This window comes from Pantherophis guttatus, chromosome 5, assembly GCF_059756535.1.
Source record: "Pantherophis guttatus breed Tessera chromosome 5, ASM5975653v1, whole genome shotgun sequence".
Classification (NCBI taxonomy): domain Eukaryota; kingdom Metazoa; phylum Chordata; class Lepidosauria; order Squamata; family Colubridae; genus Pantherophis; species Pantherophis guttatus.
The window spans coordinates 93,108,593-93,132,268 of record NC_142067.1 but is presented as its reverse complement, the minus strand read 5'-3'; the positions used below and the strand labels follow the sequence as shown (position 1 = coordinate 93,132,268).

At 42.3% G+C, this 23,676-nt stretch overlaps 1 protein-coding gene across 2 annotated transcripts in view; it reads left to right on the top strand.

Annotated features, from left to right (window-relative positions):
• The window catches only part of GABRG3 (gamma-aminobutyric acid type A receptor subunit gamma3), a 428,102-nt gene that overhangs the window by 193,276 nt on the left and 211,150 nt on the right, over window positions 1–23,676 (top strand). Inside the window, exon 1 of one of the 2 annotated variants that reach the window (XM_034431374.2) lies at window positions 2,004–2,240. The exons of the other annotated variant lie outside the window; for it this stretch is intronic. The gene's annotated coding sequence lies outside the window, so the exon portion shown is untranslated. Of the gene's footprint in view, window positions 1–2,003; window positions 2,241–23,676 lie in introns of those variants that run through there. 2 annotated transcript variants of the gene reach the window in all.

Genomic DNA, 23,676 nt, shown 5'->3' with positions numbered 1-23,676 from the left:
AAGAGGTTTATTTATTTATTTATTTTATTTATTTTTTTATTTGATTTATATGCCGCCCTTCTCCGGAGACTCAGGGCGGCTTACAATGCTTTTAAGCAATAGCCTTCATACTTTTGTATATTTATACAAAGTCAGCTTATTGCCCCCACAAACTGGGTCCTCAATTTACCTACCTTAGAAAGGATGGAAGGCTGAGTCAACCTTGAGCCTGGGGAGATTCGAACTAGCAGTAATTGCAGGCAGCTGGATGATAATAACAGGCTATTAGTCTGCTGCGCCACCAGGCTCATGTAATCATAGTAAATTGAAATTATTCATAATACAAGAATATCTGAATTACCAGAGGGTCAAACAGTGACACTGAACCTTAGGACTTCCTTATGCAACAAAAAAACCCAAGCTAGCTATTCGGATACATGAATTGTCTTATTCCTTCATTTCATTCCATCAGAAGTGTAACCAACCTGGAGAAGAGGTTAATAATGGAGGCTAATAATGTCTGACAAAAATGGGATAAGGGATAAGAGAGTAAAATAATAAGTAATCAGAAAGTAGCAACTGAAAATATGATGTCTTTATTGTGGCAAAATCTTTTGACATCATTGCTGCTGATCACAAAATAATCTTTATTGCTGAAAGGTAAATAATCTTTACTGCAGAACATTTATAGGCAATGTACGAATCCTCATGCCAAAGTTATGGAATTTCTAATTAACTCAGCTTCAGGAGTTCAGCATAGGAGCTTGCTTGTATTGAATCTGAATGCAGTATGCTTTATAGTTTAATGTCAAGCATTGTGTTAATGTTTGAATATATTTACACCTTATCCTTTTGTGAAATATTTATTCCACCTCTTTGCTAACATCTTGTGCAAATTGGAACAAACTGGAAACATTTGTACTTAACATTTTGCAAATTAATGAGACAACTTGTGAACCTAGAAGAAATTTTTCCAAGATAATTACTTTACATTGCTTCTGGAGAAAAGTGGTAGCTTGTTCTGCCAAAAATGGAACCAATGCTTGTGGCTAAGGAGTCAATGAATAGATCAGCTCCTTCAAGCATGTCTGGACAAAGACAGGACATGAGATCACCCAAGCTGTGCTCCATGTTATACAGCCTGTTTTCAGAAGAAATGTTACAGAAAAAGATATGCAACAAAATTTATCTGAAAACACAAACAAGATTTTGAACAAGATTTGTCATTAGATATTTAAAAAAAATGGATGGGATTTTAAAAATTAAGAAAGAGATAAAAAACGTCAATGCCAGACAGCAATTGGAGTAATTTATTTTTGCTGGATTTACAAAGTAGGCTATTTGAAGTAGTGGAGATATTTGGAGTAAGGATCAACAATCATCAGAATGTATTAAAGAGCAAGATTGCTGTACATAAAAAGAGGGAACATCAAGTCAGTTGATTTGAACAGGGTTAAAATGGGACATGTTATTTTGGGTGGTTCTTTTTGGATTTGCTGACATCTGGACTGGAAAAAGGCTATAATTAAAGATTGTATATTGCCTATTTTGCAATAGTGGCTTATGAAAATTCTGTTTACTTTCTTGTAACAACTTAGATGATATTCAGCCTGTATCTTAAGCTACCACATTCTTCTACTGGATAATTTCCCAGCTGCTGTACCCTGCTACCTTTCTATTTCTGGAAAGAGGTAGTCAATTATTTCCCTTCCTCTGGATAGGTTTTATATATGTTTGCGTGCATATGTTTATATAAACATACATATTCATTACACCATAGGTAGTCCTCAATTTATGCTTATTTGTTCAGTGACTATTTGAAATTTCAATACTGCTGAACAAAGAGGCTTACAACCCCTGCATGAAGTTACATCTGCTATAGCACCCCCACAGTCACATAAATAAAATTTGGGTGCTTTGAAATTCCTTATGAGTCATCATTGAAATGCTGCACCAGCCTCACTATCTATCTCACCCCCTCCTACCCCATTAGATCCCCACAGGACTTGGATCTACTTCCCACCCAGTTGGGTCACAGACTCTCCTCCCACCTCCTTCACCAGTTGGTCTCTTATCTTTTCAGTACTATAGATCTTCTGGAAGTGACCACTTCACTGCATGGCCTTCCTACACAGAGGAGGCTGAATGGTTCCATCCTGGAAATGGGCACCATTTCACAGCTCTGGAGATAGCATTGGGAAAGGAGAGCAGGCCCATCATTCCTCACCCTCCTTAGGCCTGCATGGCCTGCCATCCTGGAAGTGAGTTCCATTTTGGGAGGAGCTGCAGTTGGGAGGATGCTGTGGGAAGCAGAGAAGGCCGGTGGGAACTCCGAGAGGTGGAATGGGAAATGGAACACAAGATGCTGCATGTGGGGGAATAATTGGGGGGCCTGGGGCAGGCAATGTGTGAGCTGGGGAGTACTGCAATGTGGACCTGAACCTTCGCTAAGCCTCCCATGCCCTTCCCAATCCCTGAGGTACCCCATGCTCAAATTAACCACCTGCGCTTAATGACCCTGTCAGGGATAACAGGGACAAGAGTCATTAAGCGAGACAATCACAATGGCACTTCATTTAATAATTGACACAACTTGCAACGGCAACAGGCAGATTCCATTATGGTCATAAATCAAGGACTACCTTTATTGTGTTTTATACTTTGTAGTTAGACACAAGGTACAGAAAAAGAGTGGAAATACTTTGTGGAGAAAAAAAGCATTGGATTGGGCTAGAAATTGTTGGTTCTAGCCCAAGCTGGTGTCAGCTTAGTGAAGAGTTTGTTCACTAAGAGAAAATGTTTGAGTTAGTTTTAGATTTAGGAGAATCCTAAATTTAAAGAAGTTGTCAATAGAAGTTGTTAGAATCAGGAACAAGCTATATTTGACAGAAGTTATCTTCTGTCAACTGAAAGCACCTGCTACAGTTCAAAATTGGCTAACAAAGGAATCTAGATGCCAACACAGAACATAAAAAAAAAGCTGGAAGGACCAAGTTCTTCAAGGCACATGATCACAATACCTGGATAAAAGATGCCCAAATGAGAACATTTAAAATTATCGTATTTTTCGGTGTATAAGACGCACTGGAGTATAAGACGCACCGGAGTATAAGACGCACCTTAATTCTGGGGGAGGAAAACAAGAATTCTACCTCTGCCTACCAGCATTTTGGAACGGTCTGGGGGGAATCTGCCTGACAGCATCGGGGAACAGCGGGCGGCCAGTTCCCCTGCAATGTGCAGCGGGGAACTGGAAACCGTTTGGGAATGTGCAATGGGAAGAAAAGCACTTTCAGGTAGCAGCGCTGCAATCCCCTCTCTAAATCCAAAATGGTTTCCAGTTCCCCGCTGCACATTGCAGGGGAACTGGCTGCCCGCCGCCTGAAACGCAGCTCTAATTATTGCATTGGGGAATCCGGGCAGTGGTGGCTGGAAAAGAGGGGCATTTTTCTTTAGGAGCTCTTGTTCGGCTCGCTCAGCTCCTGGGCGCAGAGGGCTTAAGTGGCAGCTCCTCACATTGCAGGGGAGTGAAGTCATTGCGGCCATTGCCTGTCCTAAACTGCCTACTGGGCGGCCAGAAGGTGACCAGCTGCAAATCGTGGCACCCACCTTGTTCCCCGAAGCCGCCGGGCAGATTTCCCCCTCCCCCCAGACCTTCCCGAAGAGGGTTGTTCCTCAGGCTGTGCCCCGACCCAGATCCCTGCCGCCTGGAACTGCCCGAAAATGGCCAAAGGGTGGGGGCCGGCGGGTGGGCAGGGCTACATTTGGCGTATAAGATGCACCCAGATTTTCACCCCCTTTTTTGGGGTAAAAAGGTGCATTTTATACACCGAAAAATACGGTATTTACAACCCTTTGAAGTCTATGGGAAGTTGAAAACAAATATTCCAATGTAAATTTATACTGTAAGAGTTTGGATTCAATGGGGTTGTCTGTCATATTAAAGTAACTGGAATTAATGGAACTTAAATGAGGCATGTCTAACCTATTAATTTCAATGAGTCTGAAATTGATTGTATTAATCTAAGCTACAAATAAATAAATAAAGCCTGCTTTAAATAGAAGAGGAGGGAAATAACTGTTGAGAAAACCTATTAAATTCTTCATTTCAGGAAGCACAGGAAGGCTTTTGTTCTGAATAAATGTATTCTATAATTATATTTCCCAATTACCCATTATCAGAAGTCAAGTCAAGTGGTTGGTGAGGTTAGGGGCCAAACATCTCAAGAACTATTCAAAGCACCTTCCTTTTTAAGAACAGAAGTAAACGAAAGGTCTCAGATGAGCACTATATTTAGAGATGGCTTTGTTTGTTTTAAGTCTGCATTCCCAAAGCAGAAAGTTTTATATCGCACATTCAATGCAGTGTTAATTAGAAAGAGACCATTTTTTCATTATATACACTGCTTTATGTAACAGAAACAAATAATACAAGCATAACATTTGTCACTTGGCTTATTTGACTGAAAACTGGGTTTTACTCATTACTTATAAACTGCTGCAATCAGGAATACAAATGAGCAAATTATTACATACAAATGATTACATACACAAAAATGTGAAACCTCAAGTGCCGCTTCTTTACCTGGGGTTGGCTTTCATTCACATTGAGTACTTCCCAAAAATATAGAATTGTAATGGAAAAGAATATGTGTGGATCCAAGCAGTGTGGTCTTTGGTAATTGACAGATGAAAATTTTGTCAATGTATGGTAGCCAGAGTGCCAATAATCCTTGGGACCACCATGGCTGGTTTATGTCATAATTTTTCAATTTTGATTTAATATGTGATCTCCAACTCTTTGTCTTCTGTTTCATTATCTCCTTGCCATGTTAATTATCCAACCTTTCTTCTTTTAAATCTCATGTTTAATGGGCTAAGACTTTATCAATTTGTATTCAGAAAGCCCACAGTAATTTAATCTATTCATTTTTTACTACCTTTTCAATTTTGTTTTGCCAATTTTTCATTACTGACACATGATAATTTACAGAAGTTCTAATAAATCACTTTGTCATGTTGTATAATATCATTGTTTATAATCAGTTTGTGTGATCTTTTTTGCATGTGCTCAGTATATGGTCTACTGTTTCTTTTGGTTCTTTGCACAATCTGCCCTTTGAATTGTTTGACAATTTTTCAATTCTGAGCTTGATTGCCTTAATTCAAATAGTTTGCTTTAGAGCAGCCAAAGTCAACTCTTCAGTTTCTTTTTTTTTAATGTTCCAGTTGTAAGCCATTGTCGGGGTTTTTTTAATCCACTTTTCTCTTAATCTTTTGTAGAATTGACTATATAATGCTTTTACATGCTAGAGTTCTGTTCTTGTGTTTATTACATTATTTTGCTATTCATGGTTCTTTTCCTGGACATTAAGTTATTTAATTTGCATCAGTGGTTGTTTTTGGCTGTCTTCTATGTGATCTGCTTATGCATCCTTTTCTTTTTGGTAGTTTGATTGACTTGAAATAAACCTCAGCCTCCATTTCTTTGGACCAGGTATAATCTATCAATATCACTATGAAGATGTAATGCATAATGAATATAATGATTGTTTTTCAGTCAAATTCAGCTTCTGTCCAGTTTATAATTCTAGCAGTGTATTGAATCAAAGGTATAGCACGTATACTGATGGGATTGATGGGGTTTCCATCATTCCATTTTGTCTTTAGCACTTTTCCCACTCTTTGAATCTGTAACTTATTAATCGCATTTTCAACTTGTCCATACTGATTTTATCCAACAGTAAAATGTTCAGATATTTTTAAAAGTTTTAAAAATAATTTTAAAGTATTATTATCATTTATAATTTAAAGTTCTAGGACTGCTCATTTACCAGCAACTCTGGGTAGAAGACAAGAATTAAAAACATACAGAAAGCAATGCTTTAAAACCATAAATAGTGGTTTTAAAGATGAGGATGTGGTGGACATAACAGGGAATGGAAAAAAACCACAGCATATTGCTTGAAGGTAACAAACAATAATAAAATAATAATGAAATAATTTAAAATAAATGTTCTTTATAGACAAAAGAAGTGTAATCTTAAAATGCTACTATTACTTCAAATTAGGGGTTATCAAAATATAAATTGTTTAATCTATCCAATGTTAGGTATAACATTGATAGGTCTAATTCATGTAACTACTTCAATAATTTTGGAGGAAAACATAGACACTGTGAGTATGCAGCCATGTATGTAAAATGATTGGAATTTCCCTTTCTCTGTTAGCTTGGGGTTGGCAATTGTCTTTCCACAAAACTTTAAAATGGGATTAAATTAAATGGTTTAGAATTATAGGAAACTACAAATATTGACAACACAATTAGAAAGAACTACTGAATTCTATGGGTTCAGCACAGAAAAGTGCTGGCCAAGCATGGGACCCGGCACATTGAGAAATTATCCTGAAGAGAGGTAGATTGTTTTCTGGAGAAAAAACAACAATAATGCAGCAAAATTTCACAAAGTGATCACAAGGAGTGCCATTACCATGTTGGCAGAATTATTCATTGGAAACATTGCTAGAAGTTTGGATTTGAATGTAGTAAAAACTACTGGCACCACGAGGTTGAGAAGGTTTTTGGGGGAAAAACCAGGTAAAGATCTAATGAGAGTTTTAGATTCAAACAGACAGGCATGTTGTTCATAACAGCTTGATTACAAGTTAAGTAGCCTCAATTTATAACCATTCATTTAGCAACTGTTCAAGGTTATTGACACTGGAGATCTATAGCCAAAAGAACTAAGGACTGAATACCATTGTTACATCTGGTGAAATAATTACAATAACATCATACCCCTGTCCTTTCAAAGAGACCCATTCTATATCCCATGTCATTCCAGAGATCCAACTCTCTAGAAAAGGCTCCTCTGCTGGGAAAGGTAGAAGCAGAGAGAAAAAGAAGATGAGCAGCAGCAAAGTAGATGAACTAAATTATGTTTTCAATGAGTGCACCGTTGGGAAAATGTAAGAAGAAGTTAGGGATAGACCATCATGGAGAAAATCTATGTGGTCACTAGTCCTCCCAAGTCAAAAATGACTGGACATATAATCAATCAATTGATCAATCAATCAATCAATCATACACCTGACATATCAATCATCACATTTGGATAATCTTGTTTCTAGCAAAGTGTCTAGCAAACAGCAGTGTTCTGAAATAGAAATGTTCCTCTTATTTGTTCTTCACCAGCTGATTTTTGTATTATGTGCCAAATGTCTCTCAAATACCTTCCTGGTCTTCTTTCAGAAAGTTTAAATCTGATGTTGCAGGGCAACTGTCAATCTATTTGACCATAGTACTCTGAAGTAAATGGAAGACAGAGGAAGCAAAATAAAAGCTCACAATGTTCCAATTTTATCATTATTGTAATATTTTATCACTAAAAAACTTACTGTAAATCACTGATAACCTTGGTAATTGATAGTGTGATAAGTTTAATAAATAAATAAGTAAAGAAATACTATAACATGGTCTGCCAACTGAAAAAGCAAAGAGCAATATCACATTTTCTACTCTAAACCAAAATGCCCTATTGCTGAACAAGAATTCTTATTTTCCTCAGAAAGCATTTTATAAAGGACAAATAGATGGTATATAAAATAACAATCAGAACTTCATGCAGTTTTTGTTGTCGTTTCATAAATATCCTTGCATCTTGATTACTGATACACTTCTGATTGTACTCTGAAAAATATTGATAAAAATCAAGTGTGTTGTTATTAAACTTAAGGGATTATTAAGAATATTTATGAGATTTAAAATATACATCTAGCCAGCAGTGGTGGATTTCAAAATTTTTTACTACCGGTTCTGTGGGGGTGGCTTGGTGGGGGTGGCATAGTTTGGTGGATGTGGCTTAGTCGGCATGGATACTGTAAAATCTCCATTCCCACCCCAGTCCAGGGGAAGGATACTGTAAAATCTCCATTCCCTCCCCAATCCAGGGGAAGGTTACTGCAAAATCCCCATTTCCTCCTGATCAGCTGGGATTTGGGAGGCAGAGAATAGATGGGGGTGGGGCCAGTCAGAATTTTTACTACCGGTTCTCCGAACTACTCAAAATTCAGAACCTGCTGAAACCCACCTCTGCTAGCCAGCATTCCAGTGGTGTCATGTTTTTTTGTGATTATGGAATGTTATCCAGACAGAGACTTATTCAGTGATTCCAAAGGAAATTAAAAGTGCATCAAAAAGGAAATATTTAACTTTGTCACAATTAATTGCCCAGGTATTCATACTAAAATACTTTAATAGCCAACTAAGAATGTTAAAGCATTCTGCTAACAATTACTATATAAATGAATTTATAAGATCCAGGTTTCTACCATAGCAAAGCAACAGTGACCATCCTTCCCTGGTCCAAACCTGTAGGGGAAAAAAAAACCATTTATTTGCAGAAGTTGCATCCAACATATCAGAAATTAAATAGAAAAAAAAAGCAAACATGGGGGTCTCTTTATACACACCACACACAAAGTCTTAAAAGAGCTCACATGGTGACAATTGATGTAAAAATGATGTAAAAATGTAACAAGGTACATAGAAAATGTACATCAAAAGGGAAGATTAGAGAAATATGCATTTTAAAAAGTGAAAAATAATGTTACAGCTGAGATCTAGGTAGGGAGAGAGAGGGGGGAAGGAGGGGGAGAGAGAGAGCACGCGCCAGAGTTCTGCCTTCTTACAAAGGTGAGAAATCATATCAGATGTATAGATAGAATATAGATTATATAGATTTATATAATCCATCCTAATTACTGTATATTCTTTTGCATATACTGTATATGCCCTTTCAATATTCATGATTCAGGAGCCTGTCTTGCTAATTGCCAGTTCTAGAAACATTATTGAGACACATTATTATGAAGGACTAAGCGCAGGCTGCCTTGCTATCTCAGAGTTTATCCTGAAGAATCATCCTCAGAAAGTATATTTAAATAAGAAACCTATTGAAGCTGCCAGGCATCTTGCAGACATATGCTTTTGTTCATATTTTGAAAATAACCCTATGTTATTCTTAACTTTAGTTCTTATTTTAGTTGGGTAGCTTGTTCTTTGCATATACATATGATGAACAATTGCTTGTGTGAAGAAGCCGATAACACAGCTGTTACTGTGTTGGAAGAGTGGTAGATTACCATGACTATAGATCACCAAGCTTCTGTGATATGCCATCAACATGATAATAGTTGAAGGGTATTCTCCATCATGTGAGGACAAATGCCTCCCAAGGCAGCAAATAACAGGACTTTAGATTCATTTAAAAGAATGAACCATACCTAGTCTGAATAATGTCCTCCAAGATGAAGGATCTTTCTTGGGTTAATTTAGGAGCCTTGCTAAGAATTTGCTCAATCCACTTTTATTTGCCCTTTTCCGTGCAGAGTCATTTCAAGATTCATACTGATTTGCTTAATAGGGTTCTGCAGGAAGCCATATTATATGGAGACAGAAGTGATAAGCAGATGGGAATATTCGAAATGATATCTCTAGCATTTCTAACATGCTGTTTTCTGAGTGAATTCAAATCCTTGCTCATTTTAACAAGTATGAGACACATCCATTTATTATTATGCCATTTTTCCTACCCTGCCACACAAGGATTCATATGGAATATGTAATTTGGAAATATAATTTCATACACAGTGGATTATTATTATTCATATCACCCTTGTTTTTGCAAAAATGAAGCAATCCATGAATATAATCAAATGTTTTAAAATAGAGCAAAATATTGGGGATCACAAACAATATTAAATAAACTAAGAGTAAAAGATCATCCATCCTGAAGCTGGATAGCTTGCTTGTTTACTTATTTAATCAATTTATATAGCTGCCCAATTTGTAAACTACAACTGTAAGTGGTCCACATAAGACTAAAGCCAACATAAACACCAGCTAAAAAAAACACAGTCCAACTGAGACTAGGTCACAGTAATTTCATATGAACTACATTCACATGACAGGTTCATCTACCATTCTGACCAGCTCAGAAAGCTCAGGGGAAAAGTTAGGTCTTCAAGGCTTGTGGCAGGAGGCCAACAATATCAGGGCCATCTAAATCTGAGAAGGTCAGCTGTTTCAAATGGAAATGCCAGAACAGAGAAAATATGCCTTGTGGGTCCCATCAGATACATTTATTGTATGAAGGAGACCTTGTTGATCTAGCAAGGATGGGAAGAGTCAGTTGGAGATATTTGGTTCTGCAGGAAACCTGGCCTTGTGCCATGAAGAGCATTATAGATTATATCCAATACCTTGAACTATACCAAAAACACACTGGGAGCCAATGAAGTTTATAGAACAGTGATGTTATATGATTATACAGTGGTGTGGCCAAAGTAATAAAAGATCAATGCACATCTATAGAACCGAAGCACTGATTTAGTCTGGTTTTGTTGACACTTTATGTTCAAAATTGTGTTATTGTTACACAGTGTTGAGAACCGGATTTCAATAGAAACTAGGTTCCTCATGCTGTTACATCATTTGTAAACCTCTCCTTATTTCCTCTGAGCAGGCTTAGAGCTCCCACTTTAATCTTTTTATAAAATGTTATCTTTAAAAATATTTCCATTGTGTCTAGTATTAAAAGACTCTGTCTGCTTCTTTCACTTGAGCCCCCAATTTACTAAATTCTTTAATTCTCTAAATCTGTATAATAAGAGTTAGCAGTCTTTTAATTGAACAAATCATTTTTAAATGTAAAAGTTGTGATCCCACTCATGATGTCACTGTCATATATATCATAAACAACCTGATCTATTAAGTATTTCTATTTCTAAAACTGAAAGTATATCTAATTCTCTTTCTGTGTCTTTTACATAACTACGTTATTTGCTATTGAGGTTAGAAGGGGAAAAAAGTACCATACTTTTTGTTAAGTCCGGACATGAAAAGAGAGGCAGGACGGTCGTAGTGAAGTAAAACAACTGTTTATTTCAGGCAACAAGAACAACAACAAAAATAACTATGAACTGAGGGCTGCCCGAGGCTGCAGGTCCTTTTACAGGAAGCTGTCCAGCCTGTCAGCCACTGATGCTTATTCATTTTCCCACCAGGAAAAATGAACCAATGAGTGAAGGCTGATGTAAGACTGACTCCTCCTTGCATGTTCAACACCCCTCACAATGAGTGATGATGATGTAAGACTCACTCCTACTTGCATATTCAACACTTTTGATACACTAACTGAACTTTCTGGTGATAATTTTCTGTATTGCTATCTTTATCCCTGTCTCAGCAACAAATATACAAACAAAATGCATAACCAACTATATCTACAAGCCAGTTATTCTGAAGTCAAACATCTTATTTAAGGCATACTAAAAATTGCAGAGGTCATTGTTTTCATTTTTTTCAAATGAAAATTTATGTATACTTTGTTTGGCGGGGCAGGCTAATGTATCTCTTTATAGCCTTGGCAATATTCATTTTTTAAAAAAGATGCAATAGTATTCATTTTAAAATCATGGATTTTTCTATATATATATATAACTTATTTGTATTTATATTTAAGAATAACTCTATATAACATATTAACTTCAATGAGTATGCCATTCTGCTAGAAGCAGATTTCAAATTGGATATGGATATTCTTTCAACCTATTTATAGATTCTCTTTTAATATATTAGTTATATTATATACTACTATATTATAGTAATATATTACTAGGTTATTTATTTATTTAGTGTATGGCAAATACATGGACCTATAGTGGTTCAAATGTTAATGTCCAGTCCACCCAGCCATTCAAGGACAGGGTGGCCTATGTTGAAAAAATCAGACATTGGGCAAGTGTAAACTCTTGATGGACATTCAGACACAATGTGAAGGAGAGTTTGTCGAAGAGCACTACAGCCACACTGAGGGGTAGAGACAAGACCCCACTTAAACAATGAGTCCTGGCAGACAGCATGTTGGGTACAGATCCTGCTTAGAGTTGACCAGTGCTGGAGAGGAAGATCAAAACCTGGCACCTTTTGTGCAGGGTCATCTATGTAGCTGCCTGTAACTGGGCATTCAGCAGCCCATTTGGCTTTCCACTGTGTGTTGATGTCAAAGTTGTTAGACAGCTGTTGAGCAAGTGTCAGAGAGAGCTTCTTGGATTTAAGCCTGCCAATTGATAGATGAAAAAGATCAGTGTGCACAGGAAGAAGTGGGTTTCTCAAAATTTTGTTGTACTCTTTCACTAAGGCTTCCTGCCTTTGTAGAGTGGTGGTGCAATGTGGCTCAAGGCGGGGAGCCAGCAAGTAGGAGTAGATTTTATGCAACCACTTATGATCCTCATTGTGTCATTTAGTCTAGCATCGATCTTGCTAGTGTGGCAGCTATTAAACCTAACAGGGGTGCAGTATTCAGCTGTGGAGTACATCAACCAGTGGTGGGTTCATTCCAGTTTGGCCCGGTTCAGCCGAGTCGGTAGCAGTGATGATATGACATCACTGAACCGGTTCTCTTTGTTCGGGAGCTGGGCCCTCTCACACCCCCCAGCGTTATTCTTACCTTTTATTTGGCCCCGCCCCAAATCTATTCGCTGCCTCCCGAGTCCCAGCTGATTGGCTAGAAGAAAAAAAACTGTTTAAACTCTTGTTGTGGGGCTTCAAAAGGCTGCCCTACAGCTGATCAGTGTTAAAAGGCAGTGTGGTGGTAGACCAGTGCACTCGAAAAACAAATGGGTAGACCGGTGCCTCCAAAAACAAATGAGTAGACCAGTGCCTCCAAAAACAAATGAGTAGACCAATGCCTCCAAAAACAAATGGGTAGATTGGTGCCTCCAAAAACAAATGAGTAGACCGGGATGCTCCAAGAACAAATGGGTAGACCCGTACAGCTCTGCAAGCAGTTAAAAGCCTGGTAGACCAGTATCTCTGCTAAATCCTAAAGAATTGTCACATGACCATCAAACCACACCCATAAAATAAGCCACACCCACAGAACCGGTAGTAAAAATTTTTAGAACCCACCCCTGACACCAACCCTAATGCTGATATTCTGAGAGTAGAGGTTGAGGCTCCCCATCTTGATCCTCTTAATTTCTGGAGTAAGTTGTTCCTGGTATTGATTTTAGTGGACATGTTCTCTAGGTGTTTCTTATAGGAGAGAGTCCAATCCAAAATTACTCCGAGGTATTTGGGGGTGAGGATCATAAGGGAGTAAGTTGTTATTCAGGTAGGCCTTCGGGGTGGCATTGGGGTGACATCAGGGTGGCGTTGTTGAGATAGAAACAGGTGGACACCATTTTGCTGACACTGGGTATGAGTTTCCAGTCAGCAAATAATTTTCCCAGGGACTTCAGGTCCTCAGAGAGGAGGCAGTCCAAAACTTACAAGTTCTCCAACGCGCAGCTTGGAGAATCCAAAGCTTCGGGGTAGTTCAATAGTTGAGTAGCCTACACTGAGTGTGTTCCTTTAAATTTTTCTCTTCAGACACGCCCACTTGCTCAGCAGAGTCCCAGTTTAGTTCACTCAGATGAGCCTGTGACACTGTCTGAATTTTTCTCTGGTACTCTACTAGACTTTTGTTCCTGAAGCTTTGGATTCTTCTGAGTTTTTTCTGCATATTTTTGTTGAATTTCCCCTCTTCGTTTGATTGGCCAGGGGTGAGTTTGCCTGCTGCCTCAGGCAGGCTGTCCGTGGCAGTTTCCTTTCCTACGGGGTGCCCGGCCAATTATCTGAATTCCCCGCTCCACTTAATAGCCACCGGCGTGTGGGTAGGTTTCCCGGCCTGCCGGTAATACCGCCCTCGCCTTTTTGGACTTTCCTTTTGAATCTGGGCAGCTTGAGATTGTTGCCCTGCTCTCAGTGGCACTTTCTCATTAAATTGGGACTGGCCATCGGCGTTTGGATCACTTCTGAGTGATCGCGCGCCTGAGGAGCACAGGGACAGCACCTCAATCTCTCCTTGCCGATCCCTCGATCGTTGGACCGCCTTTTAACATCGCAAGCGATGTTTTTCCCTGCTCTGCTCATTCCACGCAGCGCTGGGAGTACTTTTGAGGCTTCTGCTGCATGCTTCGTGTCGTCGGTTACTCTCAGCCACCTCTAGTGTCTTGGCGGCGGCGCTTGGAGACTTTGACATTTACGTGCCATTTTCGCCCGCCTCAGCGCTGGGAACTGGTGTTTGAGACAGCTCGTGCCTAATTGCCTGCTCTCCCGACGAGCTTCGATTAAATCCCCTTCCGAGCCTGACCGTTCACCTCCACCTGCAGGGGAGACGATAAGGAAGGGAACACCTGGCACGCATATCAGCTTTTCTTCTGCAGCCCTCGCCTAGCGCCATTCCTTCCGTCCTCGGTGCAAGGGAATCAACGGCTACCATTTTCTGCCCAACAACTGCTTCCTGTGTGCACAATTGGCTGCTGGGAGCCGAAAGTCATTTCTGCTGGCAATATCAGGCCTCAATAACATTGCTTCCGTGGAGAAATTGCTAGAGTTCCGTTTTCCTCTTTTTCTCTGCTGTACTTGCCTTAGTTCTTCCACTGTTGTCTGAGCCTCAGTTCATACCTGTAAAAAAAAAAAGTAATTAATTAATTAATATTCAGTTATAAAAATTAATAAATAATAATAATTAAAAAAACCAAAGAAAAAAGACTTTCGGTTCAGTTATCCCAAATTGTTCTCGAATATGGCTGAACGTGACCTCTCTTCTGACCTGGAAGATATTCACAGTTCCCCTGAACATCACCCGGAGCAGAGCAGGCAGCATAAGAAGTCTCGCAAACGTTCTTCGCATCCATCATCTGATGCTCCAACTTCAAAGAGGTCCAAATCTTCATCCGCTGCAGCCAAGGACGCTTCCAGGAGGCACAAGGCTCTGGAACGACAATTTGAGAAGGCATGCAAGCAGTCCAATCAGGCTTCGTCCTCACGCTTACCGGTCCCACTATCACCTGTGGCTGAAGCAAGCGATCAGCCCATCCATCAGGCTGATCAACTATCACTACAGCCTTTGTATCGACAACCTGACGTGGACTCTTCCTCTGAGGCAATTCTGGCCCATTGCATGGGACCGGTGGACCTCTCGTGCAACACCTCCCATACTCGAAGGGCTCAGCCGGAGGCGACATTTACTCCCACGGCTGAAGGTTTGCATGCCACGGAGCCGGTTCCACCACCTTTTCCTTATGACATTCAACAGATCATCTCCGAGACTGTATCCCGCACTCTGGCAGCAAACTCTCAACATCCAGTGCAATATGCTGCTTGGCCTCAACCACGATATCCTCCGCCGCCGCCTCTGCCTCTGGCCTCCCAGCTGGCCTCTTACCAGTATCCCGCCATGACACATGTGGACGCTTCTCATCCAGACTACAGACATGGCGGGGAGTCGTCTTCGGAGGAGGACGAGGCCGACCTATTGGATATGGACTTATCCGACGATGCTGATATGCCACCGGAAAAGCCGGCCTTCTCTGGGCTCTTCAGGCCCTCGCTATTTAAATCCCTTCTCCACAAAGCCAAATTGACCACGAAACTGGCAGATCTGACCCCACAGGTTGATCAACCGGGTCCTTCTCAACAACATGAGGCCCTGTTCATAGTGCCCAAGCCTGAAGCAGACTTCATTCCGTGCCCGCAGCTCTTCTCCAAGGTGGTCCAATGTTCCTGGTCCACACCCTCCTCCTTGCCGGCCCCATCGGGTCTGGACAAAAAACTATATTGTTCAGCACCTAGTCTCCAGGAACTCCTTCAGTTGCCAACTGTAGACACACCTGTGGCCAATCTGACTGCCTCCTTGGTAATCTCCAACGATGTCGCCGACGGACTGCGCTCGGAGGATCGGAAAGCTGAGTTTACTTTTCGTCGTACGCATAATGCGGCCGCCTGGGCTGTTAGGGCTGCCACCTCGGCTTCCTTCTTCAGCCGTGCATCACTAATCTGGCTCCGCCAACTTCAGGAGCGCCTCCCTCCTGACGATTCACGCCTCCGCCAAGATGTCTACTGAATATACGGCAGACGCTTCGCTGAATGCCGCAAAGTTTGCTTCACGCACCCTGGTGTCATCCGTTACATCTCGCCGTTTATTGTGGCTAAAGAATTGGAGAGCTGATGCAAAGTCCAGATGGTGCCTCGCCTCAACTCCATACAAGGGTTCCCACCTCTTTGGAGACACATTGGACCCCATCCTTGTAGAGGACAAGGATAAGCGGAAGGTCATGCCATCCTCTTACAGAAGAGCAGAACGTAAACCTTCGTCTTAGTCCACAAGGCAGCCCTTTCGGACCGACGCCGGACCTTCCGGGTCCTTCTCTTCCAGGTCCTACTCGCAAGGGTTCGATCGCTCTTTCGATAGACCTTCCTTCAGAGACCGCGGACGCAAGACTCCAGCACCCAAATGGCCCTTCCGAGGTACAGGCACCCGTGCCTTCAGAAGAGGAAAATGACTACACCCACCTTCCCATCAGCAGCCGTCTGACTCATTTTCTCTCTCAGTGGGAGTTTTCGACGACGGATGCGTGGGTACTCCAGACGATCTGTCTAGGTCTTACCCTAGAGTTCCGTTTCCGTCCCCCCTCTCACTTCATCCAATGCCCTCTCTCATCCAATTTCGCCAAGCGTCAATTAATGGAGGCAGAAATCCATCACCTGCTCCAAATCCAAGCCATAGAACCGGTTCCCCCCCAACATCGCGGGACCGGCTTCTACTCCATATTTTTCCTGGTCCCCAAAGTGTCGGGGGGTTATAGGGGCATATTGGACCTCAAGAGGTTGAACGAGTTTATCATCTACCATCGGTTCAAAATGGAGTCTCTCCGCTCAATTCTGGCTTCCATTCGACCATCGGACTGGATGACTTCTATCGATTTGAAAGAAGCATACCTCCACGTGCCAATATGACTGTCCCATCGTCGTTTCCTCCGCTTTGCCTACAACAGCCAGCATTTCCAATACAGGGCAATGCCCTTCGGCCTCTCTTCCGCTTCCAAAACCTTTACGAAGCTCTTGGCAGCAGTGGCAGCCCACCTACGTCAACAGCCGGTACGGCTCCACTGCTACTTGGATGATATTCTGGTGCTCTCCCCTTCTCTGGTCCGGGCCTCTCGAGACCTAGGTATAGTGTGTCGCTGCCTTCATCAACATGGCTTCTCCCTCAACATTCCAAAGAGCCAATTGCAGCCCAGCACGCGAACCCTTCACCTAGGGATAGTAATAGATTCAGTGAAGGGCCAGGTGTTCCTTTCAGCAGATCGGTGCTCCAGTCTCCAGTCCTTGACATCCCAGGTCCTCTCCTCCCAGAGGGTGGCATTGCTGCTCCTGTCCCGCCTGCTCGGCAAAATGATATCCTGCCTGTCAGTCGTCCCTTGGGCGAGGTTTCACTCCCGCCAGCTGCAATGGTTCCCCCTACCCTTTCAGAGGGCCAGACGGAGCAACTCTTCCACATGAGTATCCCTCCCGCCGGAGGTCTCAAGGTCCCTCCTCTGGTGGTCTTCCCCGAGCCTGCAGCAGGGCTGCTACTTTCAGAATCTGCAGCGCCTGATAGTGACAACGGACGCCAGCCTGTCAGGATGGGGAGGTAATCTTCTCTCTCACGTCGCCCAGAGTACGTGGTCACCAGAGGATCGCCGCCAAGGGATCAACTGGCTGGAGCTCCGCGCGATCCGCCTCTCTCTCCAACGGTTCCAGCAGATCGTGTCGGGGCATCATGTCCTGATACGCACGGACAATGTAACAGCAAAGGCACATGTAAACCGCCAAGGGGGGCCCCGCTCGGGGCCGCTTATGGAGGAAACGACTCTGCTTCTGACCTGGACAGAGGCACATGTCCTGTCCCTTGCAGCAGAGCACATTGCCGGGACCACGAACATCAGAGCAGACTTGCTCAGCAGGCAACATCTGGACCATGCTGAGTGGCACCTTCACCCAGATCTGTTCGCCGAAATCGTTCACAGATTTGGCATGCCTCTTGTCGACCTCTTCGCCAGCCGTGACAACACACACCTTCCCAGGTTCTTCGCTCGACACCCGTGTCCTCAGGCAGAAGGAGTTGACGCGCTCGCCTCTCCCTGGCCCAGAGGTCTCCTCTATGCCTTTCCCCCTCTGCCACTCCTTCCTCGTCTGATTCGCAGGATAATAGCAGACAGGGCCGACGTCATTCTTGTCGCACCCCACTGGCCTCGGAGGTCCTGGTTTGCGGATTTGATGGACCTGTCAGTGGCAAGGCCGTGGCGGATACCGGGGGACAGGATCGTTCTCAGCCAGGGGGTCATGCTGCACCCAGAACCCCAATGGTTGTAGTTGACCGCCTGGCGTTTGAGAGGATCTTGCTAAGGAGAGTCAACGTGCCCAGCAGTGTGATCCCCACTATTCAGGCATCCAGGCGACCATCTACGTGCCGCATTTACGATGCAACTTGGACTTCCTTTTGCTCCTGGTGTGCCAAGTCTCACCTGGACCCGACGTCTGCCTCCATTCCTGAAGCTCTGGGATTCCTCCAGGAGGGCCTCGATAAGCACCTCGCTCCTAACACTCTTCGTCGCCAGGTTGCCGCACTAAGTACTGTTCTCTCTACTTCCGCAAATCTTCCTCTCTCGCAGGACCCTATGATTCGTGCTTTTCTACGAAGGGCAGCCAACCTGCGCCCACCAGTTATCCATCGCTACCCATCCTGGGACCTGACCTTGGTCCTACAGACCCTCATGCATCCTCCATTTGAGCCTCACGCTTCTATCAGCCTCCGGTTTCTGACACTCAAGGTGGCGTTCCTGGTCGCAGTTACTTTGGCTCGCCGAATATATGAACTTGCAGCCTTGTCAGTGAGAAGCGACCTCTGCGTTTTTCACACGAATTGTGTTGTACTGAGACTAGACCCCTCATTTCTACCTAAAGTAAATTCCTCCTTCCATCGAGCCCAGGAATTGATCCTCCCAGACTTCTGCCCGGAACCTTGACATCCTCGGGAAGCAAACTGGCATCTCTTAGATGTCCGCCGGGCCCTACGCAGATATATTAAACAAACGGAGCATTTCTGAAAATCTGAATCGCTCTTCATTTCCTTTCTGCCCGCCTCCATGGGCCGGAAGGTTTCTTCTACAACAAGACGGGAGATGGATCAAGTCTTGCATCTCCCAGGCTTATTCAGCTCGGAACAGACCGCTTCCACAGAGAATCCTTCCTCACTCCACCAGGAGCGCTGCCACCACGGCCGCCTGGGCCACCAATGCGTCCGTCTCCGACATCTGCAGGGCGGCTACCTGGTCATCCTTAAATCCCTTCATCCGGCACTACAAGGTGGACTCCTTTGCCTTGGCGGAGGCATCCTTTGGTCGCCGTGTGCTCCAAGCTGTATGCAACTCTTCAGATGACGTGCAGCAGCCAGTCTCCCCCCGCTGTCTGAACTTGCTTGGGTACATCCCGAAGCTTTGGATTCTCCAAGCTGCGCGTTGGAGAACGGACGTTGCTTACCTGAACGTCCCTTCTCAACGCGCAGCTGGAGAATCCAACCCACCCAGCTTGGCTGCTGATGATTTTTTCCTTACGCTCTACTGCTCCTTACTTCGTGAACAAAACTGGGACTCTGCTGAGCAAGTGTGCATGTCTGAAGAGAAAAATTTAAAGGAACACACTCAGTGTAGGCTACTCAACTATTGAACTGCCCCGAAGCTTTGGATTCTCCAGCTGCACGTCGAGAAGGGACGTTCAGGTAAGCAACGTCCATTTTTATCTTGTGTTGCTAGGGCCAGGTCATCTGCATATCCAAATTTACATCCCCTTGTAGCTGGTATATCTGAGATATAAAGTTTGAACAGTGTGGGTGCCAGTACAGAACCTTGTGGAAGGCCGTTGTTGAGTTTTCTTAACTTGCTAACACTGTTCCCCCATAATGATCTGAAAGGATCTATCGCTGAGCATGTTGTTTATTAGGCGATAGAGGATTTTACAGCGGATGATGTGACTCAGTTTGTAAAGCAGACACTATTACTAGGTATCTTCATTGAACACAAAATTTGGTTTAAGTACAAATAAACAGTTTGGAAAATAAGTTGGTAAATGAAAAAAAACTTTTAAAAATATTTTTCTAGGAAATTTAACCATCAAATTTCCATCAAATAGCTGAAATTTGTTTCCTCAGTTTTATGCTTCAAAATATAATGAATAAATCAGTTATAGCAACAGTGATAGTATTGATTTAAAGAATTAGCCATTTGGATTAAAAAAGAAATAGGTAGCTAAAATCAAAAGAATCAATTAGATTCATCTTTTTCATACATTCATTTTTATACCTATACATTTAAGCAACAATGGATTAACATTTCCACCAATTCAGTCAGCTTCATTCAGTTGTCTGAGCATGTGTGGTTTTTTTTTTTTAATCAAATTTCTATACCGCCCTACTCCCGGGGGACTCAGGGCGGTGAACAGCCAAGATAAAATACAGATAATACAAACATTAAAAGTCCATTAAAATTATTAAATATTTTGGCCGAAAACAAATTTAAAACACCCAATTTGTAAAACAGATTAAACGATTTAAAAATTTAAAAGGGAGAGTTAGGCCAGGCCAGCCTGCTGAAATAAAAATGTTTTGAGAGCACGACGAAACGTGTGCAGATCCGGGATCCTCCGTATCTCCAGGAGGAGCTCGTTCCAGATGGTAGGTGCCCCCACAGAGAAGGCTGTGTTAGAACACAGACAAAACTATTGACATCTAAATCAATAAAAACAATGTCATAAAATAAAACTGCATTAGCAGAAGACTCTATGTATATGTGTGAGGAAGGAGGACAGAAAAAGATAAGAAGATACATTATTTTTGCCACTGAATCCTAGATGTCACAGTTGTGATTCTACCCTCCTTTATTGACACTTTAGCACATAGCCAGTGTATGTTATCACAGTTTATGATAATGCCACAGTTCTTTTACTTATGCCACAGTTCTTTTAAAGTGTTGATGTAGCTGAAGTGCTGGATATTCATTCATTTGCCCAATAATTCATTTATATAAAATATGTATAGCTCACTCATCAATCCATTAATATCTAGCACAATAAATAAGAAATTAATTTAAAACACACAATAACACAGAAGGGACATCGCTATCAGGATCCTTAAAATACAAAAGGAATGGTTAAGCTATTGAATGATTCCTAAAGATCAAAAGGCCTGGTATTAAACAAGATTTGAAAGAACATCATTGACAATAGTTTTGCCTTCTGGAAAATGAATCTAAAAACGGTGATTCTAGATAACAAAATATTTTCATTGGGTATCTGACATAGGCTTCTCCTGTAGATGTCACTGTCTAGCAGATATTCCCCGGGGGAGGCACTGTTTCAGGGACCAGAATCATAAAGCTCTGTCTGTCTTCTGTCTGTCCTCTCCCTCCCCCACCCATCTCTATCTCTATCATCTCTATCTCTATCTCTATCTCTATCTCTTTCTCTATCTCTATCTCTATCTCTATCTCTACCTCTACCTCTACCTCTAATCTATCTATCTATCTATCTATCTATCTATCTATCTATCTATCTATCTATCTATCTATCTATCAAATTTAAAAATGCCTAAACTTAGCTGATGAATGAATTGAGAAAACCTATGATATTTTCCAAAATCAGGGATCAAGTTAGTAAGATTCAGAGAAGAAAATGAACTGTACAGGTATACAGGTAGTCCCCACTTAACAATTGTTTCATGTTATGTCAGACTTGAAAAATGTTATTTATGGCCTGTGCTTGAAATTACAATGGCTGTATCACCCCTGTGGTCACGTGATCACATGTTGGGCACTTTGCAACCAGCTTGCATTTATAACTGTAGCATGTGGTCACATAATGTTTTGTGATGTTTTTTTTGCTGTGTTTTGCTATTGGATAAGATGGATTTGGATTTACAATCATGTGATTTGCTTAATGATTACAGTAACATGTTTAGTGACTGTCATAAAAATGGTTGTAAAATTGAATCTGGTCATGTGATGACATGACTTAAAATTGCAAGAACATACAACCAAAATTCTGGGCTCAATTGTGGTCATACATCAAGTACTACCTGTAGTCTAACAATTTTATAGTAATTATTTTTATCCTTTAGTTGTTAAGAAACCCATATCACAATGGATAGACTCTTTGAAGCACTGAAACCCAGGAATGTGTAACTCGGTTATTTACCATAGAGGGGTCTGAACTGAGTTGCGGGTTTTTTTTTTCAGAATTTATCATTTGTGATTAAAACATCTAATTTTTTCATGAAACTATCTGTGTAAGAAAGCTACAAGTATAAAAAGGAGATAAAACATGAAGAAAGATTACTCCTTAAATCAATTTCTGCTGCTATTAATTTAAGTATAGATCATGTTTGTCACGAAGCTATAAAATGCTTTTTTCCTATTTTTCTATACACATACTTGTCATTTTTCTATATATTGTACATGATTGTCATGGTCACAGTGGCCGAGAAGTCATATGGTTACCCCATCATAAATACCTCAGCGTGGAGGCTGGAGTCTTCCACAGTCATCAGTCTGGAACAGCCCAACATCACCTCTAAGATCATTCAGTCAGGTTCAGCTAAGGAGATCACTGTGGAATAGGGTAAACAATATACCAGAAACTGCTGTTCTGTTTCCTTGGCTCAACACCAAGTACTTGTACCCAAAATTAGAGCAGAAGGATTTCCTCATGATTATTGAGTATCCTGCCCAGAGTCACATGTATGACATGGGTGGCTATATAAATTTGCTAATCCTCTAAATCCCCATGTGACTGTGCAGGAGGAGATCAACTCCACCAAGTCTACACATCCAGGTCACTGTAATATATTATCAGTATCATTCAGGAAGGGAACAAATCAAAGCATAAAGAGCAAAATCAACATCTGTTCAACATCTACTGTATATGAAGCCACTTGGGGAGATCATCCGTGGTTTCGGGGTGCAGTATCATCAATATACCAATGATACCCAGCTTTTTATATCCACCCCAAACCAGCCTAGTGATGCCCTCGACGTGATGTCCCGCTGCCTGGAAGTGGTACGGACCTGAATGGGGAGGAACAGGCTCCGACTCAACCCTGCCAAGACCGAGTGGCTGTGGGTACCGGCATCTGGTTCCAATCTAGATATTCCATTGTTGACCATTGGGAGTGAAGTGTTACCCCCTGTGGATAGGGCCCGCAACCTGGGTGTCCTTCTGGATTCACGGTTGTCTCTGGAAGATCATGTAGTGACAGTGACCAGGGGGACATTTGTCCAGGTCTGCCTTGTGCATCAGCTGCGCCCTTATTTGGACCAAGAGGCTCTATGCACCATTACTCATGCGTTGGTCACCTCCCGTCTCAACTACTGCAACGCTCTCTACCTAGGGCTGCCCATGAAAACCACTTGAAGGCTTCAACTGGTGCAGAATGTGGCCACACGGGTTGTGATGGGAGTGTCCCGACACTCCCATGTTACACCCGTCCTGCGTGGCCTGCATTGGCTACCGGTTGCCCTTCGGATGAGGTTCAAGGTGCTGATTATCACCTATAAAGCCCTTCATGGCTTATTTGTTGGACCCCCTGCAGCCAGCAACAATCTCCAATCACCCGGTGCATTCCCACAGACAGGGCCTCCTCAGGGTGCCGTCGGCCAGACAATGTTGGCTGGTGAACCCCAGGGGGAGAGCTTTCTCTGTGGGCGCACCCACCCTTTGGAACCAACTTCCTTTGGAGCTCCGGATGGCCCCTGACCTTCGCTCATTTCGCCGTGATT